This window comes from Silene latifolia, chromosome 10 (genome assembly GCF_048544455.1).
Source record: "Silene latifolia isolate original U9 population chromosome 10, ASM4854445v1, whole genome shotgun sequence".
NCBI classification, from domain to species: domain Eukaryota; kingdom Viridiplantae; phylum Streptophyta; class Magnoliopsida; order Caryophyllales; family Caryophyllaceae; genus Silene; species Silene latifolia.
The window spans coordinates 48,434,072-48,444,240 of record NC_133535.1 but is presented as its reverse complement, the minus strand read 5'-3'; the positions used below and the strand labels follow the sequence as shown (position 1 = coordinate 48,444,240).

At 38.6% G+C, this 10,169-nt stretch overlaps 2 non-coding genes across 2 annotated transcripts; both read left to right on the top strand.

Moving 5' to 3' along the window:
• Positions 1-899: 899 nt before the first annotated feature.
• LOC141610081 (small nucleolar RNA R71) lies at positions 900-1,006 on the top strand. The gene has a single exon (XR_012527975.1). It is a non-coding gene; the product is annotated as a small nucleolar RNA R71 (small nucleolar RNA).
• A 4,481-nt stretch (positions 1,007-5,487) lies between these two features.
• LOC141609669 (small nucleolar RNA R71) lies at positions 5,488-5,596 on the top strand. Its single transcript, XR_012527590.1, has one exon. It is a non-coding gene; the product is annotated as a small nucleolar RNA R71 (small nucleolar RNA).
• Positions 5,597-10,169: the final 4,573 nt, after the last annotated feature.

The window sequence follows — 10,169 nt, the reverse complement described above, 5'->3', positions numbered from 1 at the left end:
TCTTCGGTGCTTCATACCTTGTGCCACTTCTCAAGTGAATGGCACTAACTGTTTCATGTCTATGGGGATTACTTTGAGGTGGTAATTGCCCCTTTTGTCTTTGTGAGCTTGAAGATGCTAGTTGAGTCAATTGTGTTTCCAACATCTTGGTGTGAGCTAGAATGTTGTTGATGGTGGTTTCCTTTGCTTGGCTATCTTTTTGCATTTGAGTGAAAAATTCTTGTTGATTCTTTTGCATTTGGAGGACCGCTTTTTGGACATCAAAACCTTGGTCATTTTGGTGATTGTATGGATTTTGATTTTGGTAACCTTGGTTTTGATTGTAAAAGGGTCTTTGATTTTGGTTTCTTATGGGTGGTGGAGTGTATGTTGTTTGAGGGTTTTGAACATTTTGGCTTTTGTATGAGAGATTTGGATGGAATTTGGTGTTTTCATTGTAAAAGTTGGAATAAGGGGTACCACTCTTGTATGCTTGGAAAGCATTCACTTGTTCATTTGTTCCCCTACATTCACCTTGGTCATGTCCCAAAGTTCCACAATTCTCACATATCCCACTTGGGATTGATGAGGATGTCGTCATGGCATTAACATGATGCTTTGATGATTTTGAGTTTTCCTCAAGTCTAGCCATAGCTTGTTCAAACTTCAAGTTGATTGTGTCAATGTGAGCACTAAGTTGAGCACCCAATTGAGTAACGGAGTCCACTTCATGCTTTCCTCCTCTAGTAGCCTTGCGAGGTCTACTATATTGTGAGTTATGGACCGCCATTTCCTCAATCTTGTTCCATGTTTGATTGTCATCAACTTCGGTGAACATTCCATTTGATCCCATATTGAGAATGTTCCTAGAATATTCATATAAACCATTCCAAAATTGTTGTACCAAAAACCATTCGCTAAGTCCATGGTGAGGACATGAGCGACAAATTCCCTTGAACCGCTCCCAAGCTTCATACAAAGACTCTTCATCCCTTTGCTTAAAACCCGTAATTTGAGCTCTTAGCATGTTAGTCTTTTCCGGTGGGTAGAATTTTTTTGTAGAAAGCTAGAGCCAACTTCTTCCAAGAATCTATTCCAAGGGTGGCCTTATCAAGGCCCTTCAACCATTGCTTCGCGGTGCCGATTAAGGAAAAAGGAAATAAGACCCATCTAATTTGGTCTTGAGTCACGCCCGTTTGAGAGATAGCATCACAATAGTCGCAAAAGGTTTCCATATGAGAATGAGGGTCCTCACTAGGCATCCCCCCAAATTGGCTCCTCTCAACTAATTGGATGAAGGCGGACTTGGCAATAAAATTTCCGGTTAGATGTTGCGGTGTAGGAGTACCATTTGGTAGATTCTCCTCGGTGGGTACGGAGTGTGACGAGAATTTTGGCATTGTAGGTGGATTTTGTGGGGTATTGTGTAATGGGTTCTCTTCTCCTTCTATTGCGAAAGGATTGACAAACTCACTAGTGGGTTGAACAACTTCACTAATACCTCTTAAATTCCTCCTAACAAGTCTCCTATTGTTCGTCAAGGTTCTTTCGATTTCACGGTCAAAAGGTAACAAATCACCTTGTAACCTTCTAGACATGCAAAATATCAAACAACTCGAAAACAATTAGAACAAACCTTGAGGAGTTTTACTTCCTCAAGGCGAAAAAAGACACAACTAATAACAATAAAAAGAAATCTAAATCAAACAAACACCGTCCCCGGCAACGGCGCCATTTTTGATGCGATCCCGCTAAGTGTTCACAAATTAAGATGTGGTCGTTGGGTCACGGTCGAATCAAAACACAATTTATAGCTTCACAAACAACTCTACAATTAGTAAAGAGGCAAGTAAAGATCGGATCCCAAGGGACGGGTATTGAAATGAGATTTCTATTGCAACTAGTGGTGTCTAAGGGGTGTCACAAATTGGGTTGATGTAGAAGGTCACTAAACTAAAATAGCAATGAAAATAAACAAGCAAGATGAATTAAAGGGGTGTAAACAATTGATTAAAGGCACTAGGGTGTCATGGGATCATAGGGGAATCATGGGATATGATCATACAAACATGTTCTCAAATTATAAGCAAGCAATTATTGTTGTGATGGATTGAGTTGGGTTATATCTTACAATCCTAGGAAAGTTTGGGTCCCGGAGTCGAATCGATTAGATTGTACAACACCTACAAGTCGACTTAATCTTCCTTACTCAACAACATGCATGTTCTAATGAGACTCGAGTTGGGTTATGTCTTACAAGTCTCATTGAAAAGATAGAAGATGATAGTAAATGCAAGGATTCATAGGCTTAGCATTTCATCAAATATAACATGTGCATGAGTTAAGATCAAAACAAGCAAGCAAATAAAACATGAAAGCATATTAATTTAAGCATGAATCATTCCCCATGTTGGTTTCCCCTAATCACCCATTAACCCTAGCTAAGAGACTACTCACTCATTATCATGTTGATCATGCTAGCAAGGTTGTCAATCATACCAACAATATGAAACATGATGAATAAATGAAAGTAATTAACAATAATTAAAAGGGATTAAGAGATTATACCTACTAATGATTCCAATAATAAAGCAAAGATAAAAGAAGTACTTGAATGCTTGATTGAAAGGTTGTCAATCTCCCAACAATAACCCAAATAATCTTCAATTACCCAAAATAAAGGATGAACAAAAGAGAGATTAAAGAACTAAAACTTGGATTAAAACTTGATTAATACTTGATTACAATATTAAAGAGAGATTTGATTGATATTAACTACACTAATTATTGATAAGAAGAACATGCTCCTCTAATTAGACTAATGGGGTATTTATAGTGGAAATTAGGGAGGATGCATTAGGGTTAACTAAGGGCTAAACTAGTAATTACACTTTTTAGATTGAGCAAGGAGGAGCCGGTATTTTTCGAGAGAAGGGCTTCTTTCTTCGTAGCTTGGAGAAGACAATCCGTGCTGTGCTGGAATCCGGGCGGAATAGGGTCGGGACGGGCGGATTCTGGCGTTGGAATCCGAGCGGATTCTGGCGTTGGAATCCGAGCGGATTCAGGGGAATCTGGACGGATTGTGGAGGGGGAATCCGAGCGGATTAAGGCAAAGCCGCTCGGATTGTGCTGCTGCGGGACGGACGGATTGGTGACAATCCGCTCGGATTGTCAGTCAGCAACAAATCTTCTTCTTTTCTTCCCTTTTCTTCATAAATTCCTTGGGGATTTTCTTGGGGACTCAAGGATCCTTTCTCAACTTTGCTCTTCTACTATAATATGTACAAAGGCCTTCTAATCTTGTCTCTCCTTGATGCTTGGTTATTGAATTCGATCAATTTAGTCTCGTTTTGCCATGAAAATGCAAGATTCTTACTCCTTTCCTACCAAGGGATCAAAATCTCAAAGAATATGTAAAACAAAGAACTAAAGATAAGAAATGACCCAAATAGGCACTAAAAAGCATGGGAACAAGGCTAATTCGGGGGCTAAATATGCGCCAATTATGGTCACATCAACACACATCAAAGCAGAAAGCTGGTCATCATTAAGCTTAGCACTAACAATAGCTGGGTACTGCTCCGTATCATCTAGAAAAACATACTTATGATTAGGAGGAAGTGGCTTACGCTCTGGCACCTTTACCTCTACAACATAGGCAGAATCAGCTTCAATGGTATAGCAAGTGTTTACCAAATTTTCGTTGGCCAGGCTTATGAGCATCTCATCTTCTTCCTCTGTGAGCTCGTAGCTTTCCATTGAGGCTACCAAAACATCTATCTCCTCAGCATTCTCCGCTGTATTATCTGCACACTCATCTAAACGGGTTAGATCAGCTAAGGGATCCTTGGCTAAGGATTCCCTCCATTCTTATAATTAAATGCACTCGTCAACAATATCAACGGAATAACACGTATCATCATCGCGAGGTTCATCGCCTTACGAGCAAGATCGAATTCAATGGTGTCATCCCCTACCTCTAAGGTTATGATTCCGCGTTTGACACCTATTACGACCTCAATTTGTATGTAAAAATGGTCTACCTAAAATAATAGGTATCGATCGTCTCTCTCGCAATGTCCAAAATAACGAAATCGACAGGAATAAAAAACTTACCCACTCGAACGGGTACATCCTCTAAGACTCCAAAAGGTCTCTGAGTCGATCCGTTTGCCATCTGAAGGGTAATATCGGTCACCTTAAGTCTACCAATATTTAGCTTTTCGCAAACAGAATATGGCATGACACTGACACTGACACTGGCCCCTAAATCACAAAGGGCCTTTCCAATTTCGTGATTACCTATAGTACAAGGAATTGAAAAGCTACCTGGGTCCTTCAATTTAGGTGGTATGTTAATTTACAAAAGAGCATTACATTCTTCCACAAAAGCAACAGCACCATCATCATGAAAATTTCTCTTACGATTCAAAATGTCTTTCATAAATTTAGCATAAGAGGGTACCTGGGTAATTAGATCAGTGAAAGGAATGGTTACCTCAAGATTCTTGACCATCTCCAAAAACTTACCAAACTTGCGCTCCAGCTTAGTATTCTTTAAACGCTCCGGATACGGAACTGCAACACTGGCCGTAGGATCAGCAACCTTCGGCTTCCGTAAATTTAAAACCTCCGTCAAATCATCAAAGAGTATAGAATCATGCAAATTAATTGACGGATTTGCGTCCTGCGCTAGAGACCCAGTCGATCGACCATTGGGCTCGGTCGATCGACCAATTACACTGGGTTTGAACAGTTTCTGGTCAGAAACTCCTTCGTCAGGGACTTCAGTCGATCGACTGATATTGTTGGTCGATCGACCACATGCACTGGGTTCAATTAGTTTCTGGTCAGAAACTTTTTCATCGAGATTCGGTCGATCGATTGCTCATTGTTGTTGGTCGATCGACCATTGTATCTTGTGATGAGAGCTCGTTTTCGCACTGAATTTAAATCGACTTTTCAAAGATTTCCGAGTCTTCTCTTGGCTTATCGGGACCATCATAAGAAAGGCCACTTTGGAGATTAATGGCATTAATGGTTTCAATTGGCCCCTCACATTTGCTTGAAGAATTGGCGACTTGGTTAGCCGCTAAATTCTCTAACTGCTTCACAAAATTCTTTGCAGATTCAATCCCAGCTTCTTCTATTTTCGTGACTTGAACCAAAAGAGCTCGGATTATTTCTCTCAATTCCGCGGTCTCATCTGAGTTATGAACAGGAATTTCAATTTCTCTCTCGGAAACCTTAGAAGTCTCGAGCTTTTCAAGCCGGGCTATAATAGAAGCTATGAGTGTCGCAACGACACTCATTTCATCACTTTGCTTTCGCGAGTTTCCACGCGAACTCCCAAACTCAGCTCTATGGACTGCCATCTCCTCAATAGTGTTCCAACCTTTATTCTGACCAGTATTATTTTGGAACCTATCATTTGCAGCTGCATCCAAGATAACCTTGTAGTCATCATATAAAGAATTGTAGAATAAGTTGCAAAGGTACCACTGCTGGAAACCGTGGTGAGGGACAGACCGAACCAAACTCTTGAAACGTCCCCATGCTTCACAAAATTCCTCATCAGGTCCTTGCTGGAAATTTGTAATTTTGCTTCTCCAGGCATCAGTCTTTGCGAGTGGAAGTATTTTTTTGTAGAAAGCTAATGCTAGAGATGTCCAATCTGTGACTCCAGCTGCTACCCTATCAAGGTAGCGGTACCAATCTCGCGCAGAATCCTTCAAAGAGTATAAGAACATCATCCCCTTTACTTCATCTTGGGTCACCCCCCCCAGTGCATGTATGTAACAATGAGAGTCCGTGAAAATTTCCATATGCTTCAAAGGATCTTCGTCCGGTAGACCAGCAAACTGATTTCGCTCCACTAAATCGATATAGGAGGAACGAAATTCGAAATGACCATGAGTAGGGGTGGGTAAATCGTATCCCTTTGGAACATGCTGCACTTGTGGCTGAAGATTATCATATATTGTAATCATGATCGCAAAACTGAGAGTACTCAAGCCTTCCTCCCAAAAATCTGTCTTCTAACTGTGCAAAAACAAAACTAGAAGCAAGAGTAAGCAACGGCCTCAAGGAACCAAAGTTCCTTGAGACAAGAAAAATAAACTAAAAATAAAGCAAACAGAATTACACCGTCTCCCCGGCAACGGCGCCAAAATTTGATACCGTCGTTTTGTATCAAAATTAAATTTATAAATCCGAACTAAAACTATAGCTAGTGATAGTAAGGGTCGAACCACAGAGAGACAAGATCAATTCTATTTGCTATTTTCAGTCTATAAAAGTAACGATTAAATGGGGGTTTTGAATTTGGTTGATTCTAGAGGCTAATTGGCAAAATAAGAAATTTCTCAAATAAGATAAAAAGGAGATCAGGAACTTCGGTTCACCATGGCTAAGGTCAGGTAAAAAAGGTAGCAGAGGTCCTGTAATACGGTCTCAGGAAATATGAGCAAGCCTTTCGATCAATGCTCAAATTTAACCTTACGGTCTTCTAATTCCCTAGAATTTCTCAAAGCTTTCGCTCAAAGGAAATTCCAAATCTAATGATAACCTAACCTACCAATCTTTCAATCTAGCAAGATGGGTTTATCAAAAGAAAACAAGATCGATATGGAAGAAAATCATACTAATAAAATCGACCCTAATTTACGCCATGGCTCACCTCGTTCCCAATCAAGATAATTAGCTACGCATGATTAAAACTATAACAATTGCAAAACTGAAGACAAAGAATAAAATTGACATAATTGAAATTGAATTTAAAACAAAGGATTAAAACTGAATTGCTTGAAAATAAATTGGTAACAACAAGAATTAAATTGGCAAGAAATAAGAAAAGAAGGAAATTTAATTAAAGCTTACTAAAGAATTGATGAACGAAGCAATTGAATTCAAATCTGTAGTCTCCACTTTCTTGTCTCAAAACGAGATCTAAAAACTTCAGTTGTTGAATAATAAAAAGCATAACCTAAATTATTGTTGCCTTCTACTGATAAACGTTCTCCCCAAAAGTTAATTACAAGTGGGCTTTCAAAAGTCTAACGCATAAAGTAAATCACAGGTTCGCGGCTTGGTCGATCGACCCGGCCAAGATCGATCTTGACTCTCTCTTTGAACTTCCACGGTCGATCGACTGGAGATGTTGGTCGATCGACCAACGACGCTGTGCAGTAACTTCTTTTCTCTTCCAAACAACCTCTTCACTCCATGCACGCATCCCAAGGTGAACAAGTCCGAACTCCCATCTTCCAAGTTTCCATGAAGTTGCCTCCGGAGGACGATTTAAGCTTGATTTAGCTCACTTCCACTCTTTCCTACAATAAATCATAGAAATTCCAAAGTAAACCGTTTCGGGAGAAATAATAGCCTTAAGCTAACAAATACGCATAGAAATACGTGTCAAAACTGCAAATAAAGTGTATAGAATATGCACGTATCAGAGAGTATGGCACTGAGGCAACAGTAATCAAGACTGTTTGTTGAACAACGGTCTGCTTACTGAGGCAACAGTAAGCAAGACTGTTGCTTTAGCTCGTGTCACTTGAAGAAAGTCTTTGGTTTCAAAAATACTCAAACCTTTAGTACAAACTTCTATTTTTGAAATGTTCATTTATGATAAATGAAATTTATGAAAGGTTTTTTTTAAGAAAAGAATATTCCAATGGTATCTTTCAAAAGGTTTTATCTCAAATTGGCAATACATTTTATCATGGCTTTTGGAAAGAAGAGCTTGTTTCTTTCCAAAATTGTTTCTCTAAAAATGTTTTCACTTGGTTGTCAACCTTGCCTTGACTGATTTTTAAAGGCCTTTTGAAGATAATAACAAAGCTTCTTTTCTTCTTTAACCTTTGAAAAAATTCTCCCTTTTATACAAATTTGGTAAAGTCAAAAATATTTGTTTTCTATCAAATGTCTTGACCTCATAATCCTAGTTTGCTCCCCTATAAAAGGAGCACTCATCTCCTTCATTTCATAAGACTTTCCTGAGAATTTCAAAGTGTTTTGCAAAATTGTTTTCTAAAGAACCCAAAGCTTTTCTTTCATTTGCAAAATATTTCTAAGTCTACTAGTGACAATAGTCTTCACTACCGTTGCCTTAAGTATTGCATTCTCTTACCTAGAATCGTTTGATCAATAAGTTGTCCTTATCAATTCTTTCATAGAATCAGTTTGAGAAAACTTGGTCTTATAAACATTTTAGTTAGAGTATTGAGTTCCTAGACGGAGAAGTCTTAGAACTCGTGTCGCAACCGGAGTAGGTTGTTGGTCCTTTTATTGTAAGTGTTTTAACTAGTCGAAGTAGATCCCTTCACTTATTAATAAAAGAATATTAGACGTAGGCCCTTAGAGTGTTGGCCGAACCAATTCAAAAACATCGTGTTGATCTCTCGTTACTTTTATTTCCGCTGCATTTATCTTATTTGTACTTGATTTACGTTTTTCTTTAACAACGGTTCTAAATACTGTTGCTTTTGGTCGGTAACCTTAACCTCTTGTGCTAAGACAAACAAGCAACAGTCAGATCAACCGCTGCCTTACAATTCAGCAATCTTTCTCAACAACGTGATACACTCCTAACGAGTCGATTTATTTGATGTATCCACTTGTTCCTCATATAATTAATCAACTTGCTTTAATTCAATAAAGATCAAGTTGAAATTTTTAAAATAGTACCTAATTCACCCCCTCCCCCCTCTTAGGTACTTGAAATCCTAAACTCTTCAGTAATTAATTGCGATTGTTTGATTTGGTAATGCTATCACGGTTCATCGTGATGGTAACAGTGGTGATAACATTTTATTATCTCATGAGCTCTTGCACCATATCTCCAATAAGTATTTTGGAAAAAGAGGTCTTCTTGCTGTCAAAGTGGATATGAGCAAGGCCTATGATCGTTTGAACTAGAATTTTATTAAATGCACTTTACGTTCCATGAAATTTCCAAGGAAATTTGTTGAACTTATTATGAATTGTGTCACTTTGGTTTCTTATGAAGTCTTGATCAGTGGAACATCTGGCAAATGCTTTAGACCAAAGGCTGATATTCGTCAAGGGGATCCTCTTTTCTCGTATCTTTTCGCTTTGTGCATTGAAGTTTTATCTCAATTATTGTGCGAAGCACAAGGCAAGGATTTTATAAAAGGTAACAAAGTCTCACGAGGTGCTCCCCCGATTTCTCACTTGCTTTTTGCTGATGATTCAATTTTCTTTATGGATGCTAAGGGTTAAGATTGTGAGACACTAATGGGTCTCTTAAACCAATATGGTAAAGCGTCTGGTCAGTGCATAAATGAAGCTAAAACTACTGTTTCTATAAGTCTTAACTACACTCTTCGTAACTACCGAGATTGTCTAAAAATTTTAAAGGCACCTAGAAATAAAGGTATGGGCAAGTATTTTGGGCTTTATACGGATTTTAATTTGGTACCTCGAAAAAGGAAATATTTGCTATGGTTATTGATAATGTCCGCTCAAGAATTCAAAGCTGGAATAATAATTACTTATCATCGGCTGGACGACTCACTCTCATCAATTCAGTTCTCTCTTCGCTTTCTCTTTTCTCTCTATCGGTATTTAAGATACCAGTAAGTGTGGGTTTGAAGATTAATTCTTTACTCTCACGGTTTTGGTGGAGCGGAACTAATATGAGACAAAGTCTTCATTGGTGTAGTAATCTTTTCATTAATGCTTCGAAATCTGGAGGTGGTCTTGGCATTCGTAATATTGGTGTCTTAATCAAAGTCTCTTAACTAAAATTGGATGGAAAATCTTGACTTAACCTAATAGTCTGATTGGCAAAGTTCTTGGACTGAAATTTAAGATAAATTCAAGCACTATTTTCTCCTCTTCCTTTGCTAAGACTGGGCCTCAATCTTGGGGTGAAAGAGGAATTCGTTGGGGTATTCAACTGTTACGAAAACATTTGGCTTGGCAAGTTGGTTGCCCATCTTTTATTGATATTTGGAAGGATAAATGGATCTACGACCTGTCTTTAGGCCAACTTCTTGACCTTTCTGATCATGAAATTAGTATAAAGCCAAATCTTAATGTTTGCCAATTACAAGATGCTAATGGTACTTGGACTGTTGATGTCGTTTATACTCTTTGTGGCGATGTTGTAGCCCCTTACATTCTTTCACTTCCCCTCTCTTCCGAAGACTTGGCTGATAGTC